General features: G+C 38.1%; 1 long non-coding RNA gene and 1 pseudogene across 1 annotated transcript in view; one reads left to right on the top strand and one right to left on the bottom strand.

Moving 5' to 3' along the window:
* The window catches only part of LOC143678814 (uncharacterized), a 461,187-nt gene that overhangs the window by 405,749 nt on the left and 36,713 nt on the right, over positions 1–18,725 (bottom strand). The gene's annotated exons all lie outside the window — the stretch shown is intronic.
* LOC143678884 (transforming protein RhoA pseudogene) overlaps positions 1,274–18,725 on the top strand; it is a 35,884-nt pseudogene continuing 18,432 nt past the window's right edge.

Raw genomic sequence — 18,725 nt, forward strand, 5'->3', positions numbered from 1 at the left:
TGCAGTTCTTTTTAAGACCACCTTCAGCCATTGTCTAAATTCATCTGATAACCTATATAAATCCTGTTTCAAAGCAAGGTGAGAGTGTACACACTTCACACATTCATCCAAACAAGATTTGCCAAATGGTTAAACAGCTAATATATGCAAAGATTTTCTTCCTTAATGGTCACTTTCTCTACATTCAATATCGTATCTGCTCTTTCTTTAAAACTGTCTTTCAGGTGATAATTCCTCCCTTCATTCATATAAAGGAAGAAAAATTCTTAGTGTCAAATAATAGAATTGTAGTTTCAAAATTGAATCCCATTAGAAATTCTTATTTCAATTGCTTTTAACAATCTTCAGATGTGCCTCTTGGGAATGTTTAACTATTGTGTTCACACAATTGCCCAAATGTGGTTTTGGTAGGGGAGGGAATGGGGCATTGGGGATGAATACATGAAAATGTTCTTATGACTATATTCAGCTGCATTTGAATACTGAGACTGTTGGTAGAAAACCATGGCTGGGTTTTGAAGTACTCAGTCTTATCATAGAACTAATTAGCAGTCAGCAGAACATTGTAGGAGCCCATGCCATGCTTCTCAGTGATTAGGAAAAGGTGCCTGTTCCTTTGGGAAGATGTCATCCCATGCTGGGGAAGCAGACATGGCAAGTGAAACGTGGACTGGATTTCAGCTTCTATATGCTCATTTGCCAAGAAACCTGTGCAGGGAAAAACCTGTACACCTAACCATATATGCTGGCTCTTGTTTGAGGCTGATCTGATTACTTATGTGGAATAGTTCTAAAGCAAGAGATGCAGTGAGGAAAGACTGTAGCTTTAATAGCTTAATGGTCTCATCTTTCCCACTATTTCCAAGGCTGCAGCTCCCTTGCCTCTCCTCTCTTCCCTCCCCCAGGCATTTCATTTATGCTGTTCTGGCCAAGCAGTCTCTCCTATTGCTGTCTCTTGATCTCGACTTTCACACTTTTCTTTTCATTGGGTTCCCTTGGGTTCTACTTTTGGTTCATCTCAAACTCTTCTTCTCAGTCCATTTCAGTGATATTAAATGAATGCACAACTCTGTTTATGCCAAGAGCAGTTGACTGTATACTTTGGATGGACTGCGTGGTTTATGAATAAAGCTGTTTTAAAAACAAACAAACAAAAAGCATTTCCGGTGCTAGTGTTTCTTCCCCTCTGCCGCCCTCTCCTCGGTCACTCACCCTGAGTACCTTTTCATCTGAGAAGTTCAAGGTATTTTGTAGAGCTTCTGCCACTCAGGGCATGCGTCTGGGAGCACATTTGTTAGGGAAGGCTGCCATCCGGAAGGATCTGGTGATTATCGGTGATGGAGCCTGAAGCGAGGCCTGCTTGCCCATAGTCTTCATCAAGGACCAGTCCCCAGACATGTGCCATGGTGTTTGAGAACCATGTGGCAGATACTGAAGTGGATGGGAAGCAGGTACAGTTGGTTTTGTGGGACACCACTGGGCAGGGAGATTATGATCGCTTGTGGCCCCTCTCCTCCTCACACAATGAAGTTATACTGACGTGTTTCCCCATCAGCAGCCCTGATGATTTAGAAAAACTCCAGAAAAATGGACCCTGAATGTCAAGCATTTCTGTGCTAATGGGTCCGCCATCTTGGCTGGGATCAAGAACAATCTTCAGAGCCAAGAGTTCACAGGGTTGGGGTGAGCCAAGGCAAAGCAGGAACCTGTGAAACCTGAAGAAGGCAGAGATAGAGCAAACAGGATGGGCACTTTGGGGTGCTTGGCATGTTCAGCAAAGACCAAAGATGGTGTGAGGGAAGCTTTTGAAATGGCCTCAAGGGCAGCTCTGCAAGTCAGACATGAGGAGACAAATGTGGGTGTGTCTTGTCTTATTAAGCATGGCAGCAAGGTTAATTTTGGAAGTGCTGCTTATTAATCTTAGTGTATGATAACTGGCCCTATTCATTCATCTATAATTTACCTGAGATTATAAATCAGAAACAACTTGTTACCAATATTTAGTCTTACACTTTGAGACTTTGACATTGATTCCTATAGTTGCTTCAGTTGAAATTTAGAAAGTACCTATTTGACGTCTGAAATGTAAGTAGGACACTGCACTATTGAACTGCACTTCTAGCAGTTGATGTTTTAATAATTGCATATGTCCAGTCAGCTTTCATTACTTGTAGTTCTTAAAAAATAGCTCCAAAAATGTGTTTAAATTTTATTCTGTTGGGTTATTTTAGTGCCTTTGGAAGTACCCCAGAATGCTTTATATTAGGGACTTTATCTTAAGAACTGCAATGTAGTTTTCTTTATTAAATCCTTAGACAAAATAAATAAATAAATAGAAAAACGAAGAAACAAAATACCACTTACTAGCAGGAAACATGAATTTTTCATGGTGCTCCAATAACTCTGAATACCTAGCTGCAGATAGGTAAAAAATAATTATATGCATATATGCACATATACACACAAATATATATGTATATATAAATACATACACATTTACACATTTACAATATCGTTACTCAAGAATTAAGAACAGTGAAAGAAAGCGAAGGCCAAATCAGAAAGGAGATAGAGAAAAAATGTGCCATGATGATAATGTAAGTTTACATTGATTTTTTTTATTACATATCAGTTCCCTAGGACACATGATTACATTAGAAAAATATATTTTGTCGACTGTCTTCACAATTCCAAAAGAAGAGAACATGTATGTGTGTATGTGCGTGTGCATGCCTGTGTGTGTGTGTGTGTGATAGGGAATTGAGAGAAGGTTGGTCTTCTAGACCCAATTAAAATTTAACACGTCTCTTTTTAGCTGACATCCTCATTTTGGGGGAAAGAGTAGGAAATACAATGCACAGATGCTCTTTACAAAATAAAGATATTTCCTTCCTTCTCTGAGTTGGGTTTGGTACAACTGTTAATAGCTCACACAAAGGCACTTGGGTTGTACTTTGAGGCTGTAGTGCTCTGAAATCCTTATGAAAAAAACTCCCTGCCATGTATTTATTTTTTTCTAAAGATACGTTCTGGATGCTGGCAAATTGGTCTGTTTCTTAAGATTCATGTTGGTGCTTCTCTGATAGCCTCTATTACCCAATTTAAATACACAATAGTAAGAAGGTTTGAACATACTATGTTAATCCAGCATCAGAGACCTCTGCTTGGTTGTTTGTTAAAGGAAAATTGTACCTGTTACGAACTGGAAAGGGACATGCAGTTGCTGTTAACTGCTTTACCAAATTGATTCTGACTCACTCATTTCAAAATGAAAATTGAAAGGCTTTTGCCTTTTTTTTGGTGGGGAATTTGCTTTACTTAGCACTAAGTGGGTATCATTTCTTGTGATTACCGAAAAATGCATCATAACTTTTGATCACGCTGCTATTAAGGATGCACAGTAGCAATTGCTAGCACTTGTAAAGTACTGATGGTGGGTTCTGTGCAACTAATTTTTATTTGGAGTGGAAGAGGAGGGTACGGATGAAGTCGCTCAAAGCCTGACTTGCATAATGAACTCTTTCACCTGGAAACAGAAGGAATGGAAAGAGGAGAGATTTCCTTGATGAATTCTCTCTCCACTTCACCCCCAATTCCAGCTGCTGCACAACCACACAAAAAATTACTCAATGCATCAACCATTCCCACAGCATTCATTCATTCCATAAATATATAGAGAGTGCCTATTATGTATGAGACACTGGCTAGACATTGTTTGGTTAAAATGAAGAATATCCTTATTCTGAAAGAGTTTATAATGCAATAGAAAATAGACCCACATAATAATTTACACATAGCAAAAATTCAAAGGAAATTGGATTAAGGGTGGGAACGTTGACAGGAGCCCAGGATCCTAAAGAATAGCTTATATCTTCCCATTAGGTTGTAAACATCATGAGGGCAGAAATCATGTCTATCTCATATCCTGCAGCACCTTGCTCACACAACCTAGAATACAGTAAGCACTCAATAAATAACCATTGAATGAATGAATACCACACAACAGTGTGCTGAAGCCAACTTGTATGAGCGCACAAGAACCAAATGTGGATGTGTCTTCCCAAATCTATGTTTGATGATATTGTATTTGTAGCTTGAAATTTGACATGGTAGGAGCATTTTTCTTTTTATAAAGAGGATTTATTAAGTTACACATTTACAGTTCTAAGGCCATAAAAATGTCTGAACTAAGGCATCAAGAGGAAGAAACTTGACTCCAATGAAGAGCCAAATGGCATTAGGATTTCTCAGTCAGCTGAGAAGGTATGTGGTCCATGCTCCTGGTTCATTGCTTTGTGCTCTTGATTCCAGTGGCTTCCTCTCTAAGAGTCTGTGAGCCCATACTTAGCTTCTCTGGGGCACAACTCTGGGTTCTGGCTTTCTTAGCATCATGTGGAATGGCACATGGCAATGTTTGCTGGGCTCATTTCTAAGCTACTGGTTTCAATGGGCTTTTGCAGTTCCTGCAGGTATGTCTGGCATTTTCCTCTACATCTCTAAACATCTATGAAAATAGTCTTTTCAATAAACGGGCATGGGAGAAATGGATATCAATAGCCAAAAGAATGAAAGAGGACTCCACATTATACCCTATACAAAAATCAACTCAAAGTGGGTCAAATACCTAAATATAAGAACTAGCACCATAAAACTTCTAGAAGAAAATGTAGGGGAACATCTTCAAGATCTAGTAATAGGAGGCAGCTTACTAAGCTTTATACCCAAAGCACAAAAACAAGCAACAAAACAAAAGAAAAAACAGATAAATAGGAACTCCTCAAAAATCAAATGCTTCTGTACTTCAAAAGTCTTTGTCAAAAAGGTGAAGAGGTAGCCAAATCAATGGGAAAAAATATTTGGAAAACACACATCAGACAAAGGTTTGATATCCTACATACATAAAGAAATCATACAACTCAACAACAAAAGAACAAGCAACCCAATTATAAAATGGGTTAAAGATATGAATAGGCATTTTTATGAAGAGCAAATACAGATGACTCAAAAGCACATGAAGAGAGGCTCATTTTCACTAGCTATAAGGAAAATGCAGATCAAGACTACAATGAGATACCACCTCACATCTATAAGAATGGCTGCTATTAAACAAGCAGGAAAATATAAATGTTGGAGAGGAGGTGGAGAAATTAGGACACTTATGCACTGCTGGTAGAAATGTATAATGCTACAGCCACTATGGAAGACAGTTTGGCAGTTCCTTAGGAAACAAAATATCAAGTTGCCCTATGACCCAGCTATAGCACTATTTGGGATATATCCAGCAGAGCTGAAAGCAGTGACACAAACAGCCATTTGCACACTAATGTTCATAGCAGCATTATTCACAATCACCAAAAGATGGAAACAATCCCAATGCCCATCAACAGATGAGTGGATTAAGACAATGTGGTATATACATACGATGGAATATTACGCAGCAGTAAGATGAAATGATGTCCTGAAGCACATGACAAGATGGCTGAGCCTGGAGAACATAGTGCTGGATGAAATTAGCCAGACACAAAAGGATAGATTCTGTATGATTCTACTTTTATGAAGATGGTAAAGGTAAAATCAGAGGCTTATAATACAAAATATAGGGGGCTTAGAGATACATAGAAGCTAGAGATGGGTGAATGGTTAGTTAATGAGGGTGAACTCAAATGTAAGGGAATAGATGGAAGTGAAGTCAGCTCTCTAGTGGGTCTATTAAGTATCATCACCATATTGAAGGTGAACAAGATTGAAAGGGGTTATATAAAACTATATGTCCCATTAATTAACACTAGAAATATAATATAACACTAGAAATATAAATAAACCCTTGCAAGAACTATTTCAAACGTATGATTCATGTACAAAGAGTGTTCAAGTCCAGGGTACTGAGGGAAAATGACTATTGCATGCTATGGGCTATGTTTAACAGGAAATCATCAGCACTACCACAGCAACAGCACAGGTAATTAATGTGGAGAAAGAACAAGAGTTAAGGAGAGGTTTAGAGTTCCTATTTGGTGAGGGTGTGTTTATTGATTGTCTTTCTCTTGGGAAAAATGAAATTATCTAAAATTGAGAGTGCTGATGGACTGTAGACTTTGGGCATTATACATGATGCCTAATGAATGCAGGTGGTTGAAGGATGCACTGACTGAGGAATAGACTGGCAAACGATGGTGTATACAAAATGATAGAATATTGTGTGCTACAAAAAGGAATGAAATTGTGAGGCATGCAACAATATGAATGAACCTGTGGGACATTTGGTCAGGCAAAATAAGCCAGAAATGAAAGAACAATTATTGGATGGTTTCCTTTAGAAAATGTTTATAAGAAAAGAGGGGCCTAGATTGTCCAATCAGGTCAGGATTAAGGTAATTCAGAACACAGGGGTAAGGAAGACATTGTCTATATTTTAGAACTACACCTATGCTTTGAGATGAAAGGAAGAAAGTTTTAATTTGTAATATATATATATATATATTACCCCTTTAACAGACTCCAGTAGACTAATTAAGACCCATGTTGAATGGGTGGAGTCACATCACTATCTAATCAAAAGTTTCTGTCCCCAACTGGGTGGGTCATATCTCCATGAGAGTAATTTAATCAAAAGTTCACACCCACAATTGGGTGTGTCACATCTCCATGGTAGCAACTGAATCAAGAAGTCCCAGCCTTCAAAATTGAATCAGGATTGAAAGAACATACCTGCCCCAACAAGACTGGAGCAATATTAAAAGAACCTGGCTTTTCTAGGGAATATAACAATTACCAACCAGGACTTTCACACTGCATCTTTAGGAAAAGTAGATCTAACATATTGGGGCCACCTCCTCTGTCTTAAATCCCTCCACCCCCATTAACCTTCCTCTCCGGAGAAAACAATTTAAATGGTGGGAGTCTCCAACAAACCTATGGCTACCTTTAAATCCCTCCCTGTTCCCTTTCAAACAGGATCTGTACAAGGCATCGATCTATCTGTTAGTCCCCTATGCCCCAGTTCACCTTCTTAAAAGGTATTTCCTTGGATTATTCCAAGCACACATATCCTTCACCCAGAAGTGGGAAGTTAATTTGGCACTCTTCAAACCAGAATTAAGCCTCATAAATATTCCCATCCTTTCAGTCAAGGAAGTAATATTTAAACTTCACCCTTTTTAGATACTAGTCCAACCCATTTATGGTCCACACTACTTAATGATATTAACTGCAATCTCTCTACCCCACCTATCCCTACCCCCAGGGCCTCCTCCTAGAATTTGTCCAAATCCAAAGCATTCTAACTTTTCCTTGCCTTAAAACCAAATTTCAAGTAAGAGGACTTTTAGGCCTTGCAGAGTATTATAAAAATTGGATTCCTAAATTTTCTTTGATGGCCTGCTTAAAACTGAAGAAACGGAGCCTTTTATATGGGATGAAATGAGTCAAAATTCCTTTGAGGAAATAAAGTATATTTTGCTCAGTCCTCTGGCTCTGGGACACCTGAATTACAGATTACCTTTTTTTACTCTTTGTTCATAAATGAAAATGGAATGCATTAGAAGTCCATACACAAAAACATGGAGACCACCACAGGCCTCTAGGATATCACAGTCAGCAAATGGATGCCATAGCCAAGGGACATACCCTTCACATGAGGTCCATTGTGGCAATGGCAAAATTTTAGAGTCAATTGAAGGATTAATTATGGGATCTCCTTATTGGATTATGTCCATCATTCTGTTGAAGTCTTTCTTAATTCTCACCACACTCAATATCTCTCTGACAATAGATCAACTTCTTACAAAATTCTCCTACTTTCCCTTTCCAGTGTTTCATTTGTTTGTTATCAAAATCTGTGCTGGTTTGAAGTTGATATGTAACCCTTAAAAGGCCATGTTCTTTTTTTAAATTTTATTTTACTTTCTAATTGTATGATATAACAACAATACAAAGCAAAGAAAGAAAAAAAACAATAGATTTCAAAACATCCTTCAACAAATATTTACAGCACAGATCCCAGCATTTATCATGGGCTACCATACCATCCTCTCAGAATTTTCCTTCTACATTCTCCAGAACATTGGAGGCTAGAAGGAATATATACATATATTTTATCGTCACAATTGACTTCTTTCTCTTTTTTTTGTTAAAAATAACATATATACTAAAAAGCAATAAATTTCAAAGCACAGTGCAACAATTAGTTGTAGAACAGCTTTCAGAGTTTGGTATGAGTTACAATTTCACAATTTGAGGTTTTTACTTCTAGCTGCTCTAGGATACTGGAGACTAAAAGAAACAGCAATATAATGATTCAGCAATCATACTCGTTTATTAAACCCTAACTTCTCTGTATAACTCCACCATCACCTTTGATCTTTCTCCCACTCTTTAGGGGTATTTGGGCTATGCCCATTCTAACTTTTTCATGTTGGAAGGGGCTGTTAATAATATGGGGTAGGGAGACAGAACTAGTTGATGTTCTGGAGAGGCTGGCTCCTCTCCATTTCAGGACTTATCTGGTCCAGGGACCCATCAGGAGATTGTACGTTTCTGGAAAGTTATCCTAGTGCATGGAACCTTTGTAGAATCTTATATATTGCCCTAAGTGTTCTTTAGGATTGACTGGAATGGTTTTAGTTGGGGTTTGGCAAGTTATTGTAGGTAGCAATGTCTTACTAAAGGTTCCATAAGAGTGACCTTAAGAGTAGCCTCTCAACTCTATTTGAACTCTCTCAGCCACTGACAACTTATTTGTTACACTTCTTTTCCCCCTTTTGGTCAGGATGGCATTGGTGGGAGCATTTACACCACAGAAATTGGCAAATGCAACAAATCAAGAGTTTTGCCCCAAACAGCTGATTGTCAAACATTTATCAGAACACCACTGCCACAGAGCCTCCCTTTTCTTCAGGCACATTTTAAGATTGAGAGAGAGAGAGAGAGAATGACAATAAGAGAGAATGAGCAAGATAACTGAATGCACATTTGCTCATACAAGATGAGAATTTTGCCTCAATTCCAGAGTGATCATCTTGTGAGCTAGGCTAGCCACCAAGGGAGCCTCCTTTAATTTGGTTCTAAGCAAGCTGAATGTGAGAAAGTAAAAGTCTATGAATTTGTTTACTGAAGAGTAAGTCAGATAGTATTTCTCTACTCTGTACTCACCTATCCTGTGTGTCTCAAATCTTTCCAGGTAACAACCTCAAGCTGCTTCCAATTGTAGCAATATGAGGGAATAACACCTAAAAGATCTAGCCAAGTCCTTGATGTAACCATCATATGGGGAGAAATTGAAAAAGGTGGAAAAAGAAAATAGAGAAAACAGGCACTCTGGGCAGAAAGTAGGGCAAGAGCAGAGGCACAGAGGTGGAAAGTCCCAGAATGTATCTGCAGAGAAGCCCATCCTACAAGAATGGACAGTGAGGATCCTGAAGTCAAGGTCAAGTAGCCTGGCCTACTTTTGGTTGGCAAAAGGGAGTCCATAAAAAGCTTCTCTCAGATCTCTACTTTGATAAGATGACTGCTGATGCTGTGTAAGATGGTTTGGGTAGAATACAGAGAGATTGGAAGGAAGGTGGTAAGTGTGTTGTCCAGACCGAAGTCAAACAGGGTCTGAGTTAGTATGATGGCCATGTTGTTGGAAAAGAATAAAAGTATCTTATGGTTAAAAATTCATTTTGGGGTGGGAGGGGCCAAGATGGCGGCTTAGCAATGTGCGCGTTTTAGTTCGTCCTTCAGAACAACTACTAAATAACCAGAAACAGTACAGAAAAGCTCCCAGAGCCACGATAGTGACCGGACACACAGTGTACCCCAGTCTGGACCAGCTGGACCGGCTGCGAGTCTCCAGAACAGTGAGTTCCCCAAGCCGCGGCAGTTCCCCAAGCCGTGGCAGCCGGTGCCCGGCACCCCTCCCCCACAGGAGGCTTCCCGGAGGGAAAGGAAAGAGACTCTAACAGTAGCAGGGACTGAGTCCAACTAAACACCAATTGTGGCATTAATAAACAAATTCTGACTACTAAAAATAGGCCCCCAGCTCAGGCAAAACTGGTCAAGGCAGAGGTCACTTATTGGACTAACCAAAAAAGAGGAAAGGGGACAAAACAGAGGTTTTGTGGCTGTTTCTATGGAGGCTTGGCTGACTCTGGATTCAGTGGTGGGACTACTCGACCTGCAACTGCCCCAGGAATAGGCAGAAACAGACTGCTTTCAGGGCTATCTCCCACCTGTGCCTTCCCCAGGGGAAGGGAAAAGCCCAACTTAGGTGGAATCCCTCGCTTAAGGAATTCAGACCCGAGGGCTTGGCAATTTGAAGCCATTAAAACCAGCCTACAAACTCTCCTCTGTCTCCACCATGTCCCCAGCAGGGAGAGCCTTCCAAACTTAAAGGAGCCACAACATCTTTTGCTGGTGGGACCCAAAGACAGACAAGTGCCACATACTCGGCAGGATAAGAAAAACAGAGCCCAGAGACTTCACAGGAAAGTCTTTCAACCTGCTGGGTCTCACCCTCAGGGAAAACTGACGCAGGTGACTCCTTCCCCCTGATAGGAGGCCAGTTTAGTCCGGGAAAACCCGGCTGGAGTCTGTAGTACCTATGTAGACCCTCCTAAGGGTGGGGAGGGAAAAGGCACCTTATAAGCAGAACAAGAAAGAAGAAAACAAGAACTGAAAAATTACCCTCTGTTAAACAAAACTTAAGCTAGAGGTCCAGAAAAAGCTGAACTGAAGGTCAAAAAACAGATAGACAACAAACTCATCTAGCAAGAAAACCCTAGGTAAAATAAGTGAAAGCAATCTCCAGAATAAACTAATTAAGGTAATTAAATGTTTAGATGCCAGCAAAAAATAACAAATCACACCAAGAAACTTGAAGATATGGCCCAGTCAAAGGAACAAACCAATAGTTCAAATGAGATACAGGAGCTGAAACAATTAATTCAGAATATATGAACAGACATGAAAAGCCTCATCAAAAACCAAATCAATGAATTGAGGGAGGACATGAAAAGCCAAGGAATGAACAAAAAGAAGAAATGGAAAGTCTGAAAAAACAAATCACAGAACTTATGGGATGAAAGATACAGTAGAAGAGATGAAAAAAAAATGGAAACCTACAATGGTAGATTTCAAGAGACAGAGGTTAGGATTAGTGAACTGGAGGATGGAACATCTGAAATCCAAAAAGAAACAGAAACTATAGGGAAAAGAATGGAAAAAATGAGCAGGGACTCAGGAAATTGAATGATAATATGAAGCGCACAAATATATGTGTTGTGGGTGTCCCGGAAGGAGAAGAGAAGGGAAAAGGAGGAGAAAAACTAATGGAAGAAATTATCACTGAAAATTTCCCAACTCTTATGAAAGACCTAAAATAATAGATCCAAAAAGTGCAGCATACCCCAAAGAGAATAGATCCAAATAGACGTTCTCCAAGACACTTACTAGTCAGAATGTCAGAGGTCAAAGAGAAAGAGAGGATCTTGAAAGCAGCAAGAGAAAAGCAATCCATCACATATAAGGGAAACCCAATAAGACTATGTGTAGATTTCTCAGCAGAAACCATGGAGGCTAGAAGACAGTGGGATGATATATTTAAATTACTAAAAGAGAAAAACTGCCAACCAAGAATCCTATACCCAGCAAAACAGTCCTTCAAAAATGAGGGAGAAATCAAAACCTTTTCAGACAAAAAGTCACAGAGAGAATTTGTGACCAAGAGACCAGCTCTGCAAGAAATACTAAAGGGAGCACTAGAGACTGATATGAAAAGACATGAGAGAGAGGTGTGGAGAAGAGTGTAGAAAGAAGGAAAATTAGGTATGACATATAAAATACAAAAGGCAAAATGGTAGAGGAAAGTACTACCCAAACAGTAATAACACTAAATCTTAATGGATTGAACTCCCCAATCAAAAGACATCGACTGGCAGAATGAATTAAAAAAAACTTCTACATGCTGTCTACAAGAAACATGTCTTAGACCCAAAGGTAAGCATAGGTTGAAAGTGAAAGGTTGGGAAAAGGTATTTCATGCAAATAACAACCAGAAAAGAGCAGGAGTAGCTATACTAATATCCAACAAATTAGACTTCAGATGTAAAACAGTTAAAAAGAGACAAAGAAGGATAGTATCTACTAATAAAAGGAACAATTCAACAAGAAGACATAAAAATCATAAATATTTATGCACTGAACCAAAATGCCCCAAAATATGTGAGGCAAACACTGCAAATACTGAAAAGGGAAATACACATATCTACAATAATAGTTGGAGACTTCAATTCCCACTCTCATCATTGGACAGATCATCTAGACAGAGGATCAATAAAGAAACAGAGAATTTGAATATTACAATAAATGAGCTAGACTTAACAGACATTTATAGGACATTACACCCCACAACAGCAGGATACACCATTTTCTCAAGCGCTCATGGATCATTCTCAAAGATAGACCATATGCTGGGTCACAAAGCAAGTCTCAACAAATTTAAAAAGATTGAAATCATGCACAACATTTTCTCAGGCCATAAAGGAATGAAGTTGGAAATCAATAATAGGCAGAGAGCCAGAAAATTCACAAATACGTGGAGGCTCAACAACTACTCTTAAACAACCAGTGGGTCAAGGAAGAAATTACAAGAGAAATTAGTAAATATCTCGAGGTGAATGAAAATGAAAACACAACATATCAAAACCTATGGGACACAGTAAAGGCAGTGCTAAGAGGGAAATGTATTGCCCTAAATGCCTATATCAAAAAAGAAGAAAGGGCAAAAATTCAGGAATTAACTGTCCACTTGGAAGAACTGGAGAAAGAACAGCAAACTAACCCCAAAGCAAGCAAAAGGAAAGAAATAACAGAGATTAGAGTGGAAATAAATGAAATTGAGGACATGAAAACAGTAGAGAAAATCAATAAAACCAGAAGTTGGATCTATGAGAAAATCAGTAAGATTGATGGGCCCTTAGCAAGATTGACAAAAAATTAAAGTGGAGGGAAAGCTACCTAATTCATTCTATGAAGCCAACATCACCCTCATACCAAAACCAGGCAAAGATATTACAAAAAAAGGAAACTACAGACCAATCTCTCTAATGAATATAGATGCAAAAATTCTCAACAAATTTCTAGCAAATTGAATCCAGCAACACATTAAAAGAATTATACATCATGACCAAGTAGGATTCATCCCAGGTATGCAAGGATGGTTCAACATAAGAAAATCAATTAATGTAATACACCATATCAACAAATCAAAGCAGAAAAATCACATGATCATCTCAATTGATGCAGAGAAAGCATTTGACAAAATTCAACATCATTTCCTGTTGAAAACACTTCAAAGGGTAGGAATACAAGGGAACTTCCTTAAAATGATAAAGGGAATATATGAAAAACCCACAGCTAACATCATTGTCAATGGGGAAAAACTGAAAACTTTCCCCCTAAGATCAGGAACAAGACAAGGAGATCCGCTATCACCACTCTTATTCAACATCATTTTGGAAGTTCTAGCCAGAGCAATTAGACAAGAAAAAGAAACACAAGGCATCCAAATTGGAAGGGAAGAAGTAAAAGTATCACTGTTTGCAGATGATATGATACTATACGTTGAAAACCCTGAAAAATCCACAGCAAAACTACTAGAGCTAATAAACAAGTACAGCAAAGTGGATGTTACAAGATCAACATTCAAAAATCTGTAGTGTTTCTATACACTAGTAATGAACAATCGAAGGGGGAAATCAAGAAACGAATTCCATTTACAATTGCAACTAAAAGAATAAAATACTTAGGATAAATTTAACGAAAGAAACAAAAGACCTATACAAAGAAAACTACAAGAAACTGTTAAAAGAAATCACAGAAGACCTAAATAGATGGAAGAGCATAAATATAGTTAATGGATTGGAAGACTAAATATAGTTAAGGTGTCAATTCTACCTAAATTGATTTACAGATTCAATGCAATACCAATCAAAATCCCAACAACTTACTTTTCAGAAATAGAAAAACCAATAAGCAAATTTATCTGGAAGGGCAGGGTGCCCCGAATTGCTAAAAGTATCTCGAGGGAAAAAAATGAAGCTGGAGGTCTCACAATGCCTGACTTTAAGCAATATTATGAAGCCCCTGTGGTCAAAACAGCATGGTACTGGCATAAAGATATATATATTGACCAATGGAATCGAATAGAGTGCTCAGATATAGACCCTCTCATCTATGGACATTTGATCTTTGATAAGGCAGTCAAGCCAACTCATTTGGGACAGAACAGTCTCTTCAATAAATGGTGCCTAGAGAACTGGATATCTATATGCAGAAGAATGAAAGAGGACCCATATCTCACACCCTACACAAAAGTTAACTCAAAATGGATCAAAGATCTAAACATTAGGTCTAAGACCATAAAATAGTTAGAGGAAAATGTAGGGAGATATCTTATGAATCTTATAATTGGAGGCGGCTTTATGGACCTTACACCTAAAGCAAGAGCACTGAAGAAAGAAATAAATAACTGGAAGCTCCTCAAAATTAAACACTTTTGTGCATCAAAGAACTTCAACAAGAAAGTAAAAACACAACCTACACAATGGGAGACAATATTTGGAAATGACATGTCAGATAAAGGTCTAGTATCCAGAATTTATAAAGAGATTGTTCAACTCAACAACAAAAAAACAGCCAATCCAATTACAAAATGGGAAAAAGACTTGAACAGACACTTCTCAGAAGAGGAAATACAAATGACCAAAAGGCACATGAAGAGATGCTCAATGTCCCTGGCCATTAGAGAAATGCAAATCAAAACCACAATGAGATATCATCTCACACCCACCAGAATGGCCATTATCAACAAAACAAAAAATGACAAGTGATGTGGAGAAAGAGGCACATTTATTCACTGTTGGTGGGAATGTCAAATGGTGCAACCACTGTGGAAGGCAGTTTGGCAGTTCCTCAAGAAGCTGAATATAGAATTGCCATATGACCCAGCAATACCATTGCTAGGTATCTACTCAGAGGACTTAAGGGCAAAGACACAAATGGACATTTGCACACCAATGTTTATAGCAGCATTATTTACAATTGCAAGGAAATGGAAACAGCCAAAATGTCCATCAACAGACAAGTGGCTAAACAAACTGTGGTATATACATATGATGGAATATTATGCAGCTCTAAGACAGAATAAACTTATGAAGTATGTAACAACATGGATGGACCTAGAGAACATTATGTTGAGTGAGACTAGCCAAAAACTAAAGGACAAATACTGTATGGTCTCACTGTTATGAACTGACATTAGTGAATAAACTTGGAATATGTCATTGGTAACAGAGACCATCAGGAGATAGAAATAGGGTAAGATTGTGGGTAACTGGAGCTGAAGGGATACAGACTGTGTAACAGTACTGGATACAAAAACTCCGAAATGGACAGCACAACACTACCTAACTGTAAAACAATTATGTTAAAACACTGAATGAAGCTGCATGTGAGAATGATAGAGGGAGGAGGGCTGGGGACATAAATGAAATCGGAAAGAAAGATAGAGGTTAAAGATTGAGATGGTATAATCTAGGAATGCTTATAGTGTATAATAATAGTGAAATGTACAATGTATAAATTTTGAAAATGTTTTTGCATGAGGAAGAACAAAGGAATGTCATTATTGCAGGGTGCTAAAAATAGATGATAATTAATACTTTAAAATGTCACCTTATGTGTGAGACTAAAGCAAAAAATGTTTATTTGTTACAAAATTTAGATTTTGACTAGAGCATTTCCTAATATAACTCATGTAGATAGTTTGATTGAATGTCATAAGTACTTGGAATCTCAGGTAGGAGATGAGATTTTGTTGGTTGGTCCAGAGTGATGCCCCAATGAATCCCAGAATGATTTGATCAGTGACTGGAAAAGTATTTGCAAGCCCCCTTTGGGGAATGGTGAGAGTGGGGAGAAATTCAACTTCCCCAAGTTGAAATCTTGATATTCTCACAAGCAGTGTGCACAATCAAAGCTATAGGCTAAGCCCCCAGTCTTGGGGTTTGTTCACATGAAATTTAACCCCACAAATGATAGGTCAAGTCTACTCAAAATTTAGGCCTAAGAGTCACCCCCAAGAGAGCCTCTTTTGTTGCTCAGATGTGGCCTCTCTCTCTCCAGCCAACATGATGAGCAGTCTCACCACCCTCCCTTTCTCTGTGTGGGACATGACTCCCAGGGGTGTGGACCTTCCTGGCAACGTGGGACAAAGATCCTGGAATGAGTTGAGACTCAGCATCAAAGGACTGAGAAAAACCCTAGAATGAGCTGAGAATTAACATCAAGGGATTGAGAGAACCGTCTTGACCAAAGGGGGAAGAGTGAAATGAGACTAAGTGTCAATGGCTGAGAGATTCCAAACAGAGTCGAGAGGTTATCCTAGAGGTTATTCTTATGCATTAAGTAGATATCACCTTGTTATTCAAGATGTAGCGGAGAGACTGGAGGGAACTGCCTGAAAATGTAGAGCTGTGTTCCAGTAGCCATGTTTCTTGATGATGATTGAACAATGATACAGCTTTCACCATGAGACTCTGTGAATGTGAAAACCTTATGTCTGATGCTCCTTTTAGCTACTATATCAACAGAAGAGTAGAACATATGGAATAAAAATAAATAATAGGGGGAACAAATGTTAAAATAAATTCAGTTTGAAATGCTAATGGTAAATGAAAGTGAGGGGTAAGGGGTATGGTATGTATAATCTTTTTTTTTCCTCTATTATCATTTTATTTCTTTTTCTGTTGTCTTTTTATTTCTTTTTCTAAATCGATGCAAATGTACCAAGAAATGATGAATATGCAACTATGTGATGATATTAAGAATTACTGATTGTATATGTAGAATGGAATGATATCTTAATGTTTTGTTTGTTAATTTTTTTAATTAATAAAAAAAGTTAAAGAAAAATTCATTTTGGAAACATTGAAGAACTTTTTTCCAATGGAGAGCTGACAGTGACACCATGTTTTAAAACAGATTGATTGAGAAAATAATTAGTCAATTAGCAAAATATACAATAATAAAGGAAACTCCAGTGAAGAACCTCATGGCAGATACTGTGCTCAGTATCTATTTTGACCCTTTTTGCTCTTTCCATTTTAGCCACAGATGTGAAACTAAAACTTCCTCTGTCCAGACTCCCTTATCATGTGACAGTATGGCTATGTCACAAGGTTTTGTTCAATGCAGTATAAGTGTTATGATCTCTGGAGAAAGCCTTTCTTTTCCTGATACAGGTGCCACTCCTTCCAGCATCTGTTCTTCCTTCTTTGAAAACAGTTGTGATGAACAGAACTAGAGTTCTCCTGGGATTATAAAGGAAAGACAAAGAGTTTACAGAGACCTCCAGCTCTGACATCCTTGAGTCACGAAATCAAAGCCAGCACTGTCTATCTCTGGGTTTCTTGTTAGTGACAAAGAAAAACAAATCACTTGGTTTGTTAAGCTTAGTTAAGTTGTCTGTTAGTCATAAGTGAATGCAATGCTGTCTAGTTAATACAGTTGTGTAGCAATGTTGAGTTTGGATTTAGAAATGTTAAATTTGAAAGTAATTACAGAATATCCAGGTGAAGATTTTCAGTGGAGATCTGAAAATTGAAACTTTGTTAAAATTACCTGGGAGTTAAAAAAAAAATGTTGCCTGGACTCATCTTACGATCACTGAATCAAAAACTCTGAGGAATGGGATCCAAGTGACTCCAATGTGTAGCTAGAGTTGAGAATAGCTGGTTTTGACGGAGAGTCCTAGAAATGTGCATAAAGTCATGTCTCTGATAGACTAAGCTCAGGAATGAATGAAATATCTCATGAGGTTTTAGAAAAAGGAGTAAAGGAGGATCTAGAATTAAATATTGGGAATAAGCTTTGAGAGGTTTGGAGAGAAGTGGAGGGCCAAAGACGGTGTAGTTGAGAAAGAAACAATAGTATTAATAAAATAGTTACCAAGTATCGAGCAGATAGATGTAAATTAATTACTTCCCCAGGATTCCACACACACACACGCACACACACACAAACAGTATTAGGATCTAAGTCTGACTGTAAAGTTTTTTCCTCTCAAGATTTTCTATCCAATAAATTCAATCTAATAAATTCTCTATCATTTTAAACTTTTGTTTAACACATGATCTTGGCCATCTCTAATCTGCATTTCTTAATTATTTTTTTGCGTTTGGCACTCATTAATCAATGGACATTAGCTTGGTTTTCTTCTAATGGCTAAGATTTAGTGGGAGTTTTGTACCAGGCACAGGTTTAAGTGTTTTATAAGTAGTGACTGATAGAATTCTAATAGCCCATATGAGGTAGGCACTATAACAATTTATTGAAGAGGAAACTGGAGCACAGAGAAGTTAAGGAAATTGCCCAAGATCACAGAGCTGGTAACTGATAGAGCTATGATTCAACCAGACAGTGTTGTTTCAGAGTCCATGTTCTTCATCACTGGTCTATATAGTATAAGAATATACACCTGGAGTCAGACGGACCTGTGTAACAAATCTAACTGTGATTTATTAGCTATGTAATCTGAGATGAGCCACTTAACCTCACAGAGATGGGATGACATGGTGGTAGAGCAGGAAGTCAAGAATACTTGATTGATAATCTCCATTTCTTCACAAAATTAGGACATAAAATGATAAGATGAAAAGTACTGGGAAAGGAGACTTGAGGACTGT

This window comes from Tamandua tetradactyla, chromosome 4 (assembly GCF_023851605.1).
Source record: "Tamandua tetradactyla isolate mTamTet1 chromosome 4, mTamTet1.pri, whole genome shotgun sequence".
In the NCBI taxonomy this organism is placed as follows: Eukaryota; Metazoa; Chordata; class Mammalia; order Pilosa; family Myrmecophagidae; genus Tamandua; species Tamandua tetradactyla.